Raw genomic sequence first — 273 nt, 5'->3', positions numbered from 1 at the left:
TGGGGCTGCGAGGGGAGACCTCGGCCAGCGCCCCCCGCCGGCAGCGCCCTTCTGGGGAACCCGCATTTGACTTGGCGGCTTCCCGGCAGCCGGCGGGTGACTCAGAGGGAAAGCGAAAGCGGCCGCGGCCCACGTGCTTTCTGAGAACCTAGGGGGCGGAGCCGGGGCGGAGAAAAGGCCGCGGGGCAAGGGTTAAATAGAAATCAGATGCCATGAGCGCGCACAGCGATCTCCGGCTCCCGCCCGCAGCGCAGCGCAGCGCAGCGCAGCCAG

Source organism: Crocodylus porosus, unplaced genomic scaffold (genome assembly GCF_001723895.1).
Source record: "Crocodylus porosus isolate Cpor-Errol unplaced genomic scaffold, CroPor_comp1, whole genome shotgun sequence".
NCBI lineage: Eukaryota > Metazoa > Chordata > Crocodylia > Crocodylidae > Crocodylus > Crocodylus porosus.
The sequence above is the reverse complement of the archived record's forward strand: the minus strand, read 5'-3'. Positions refer to the sequence as shown.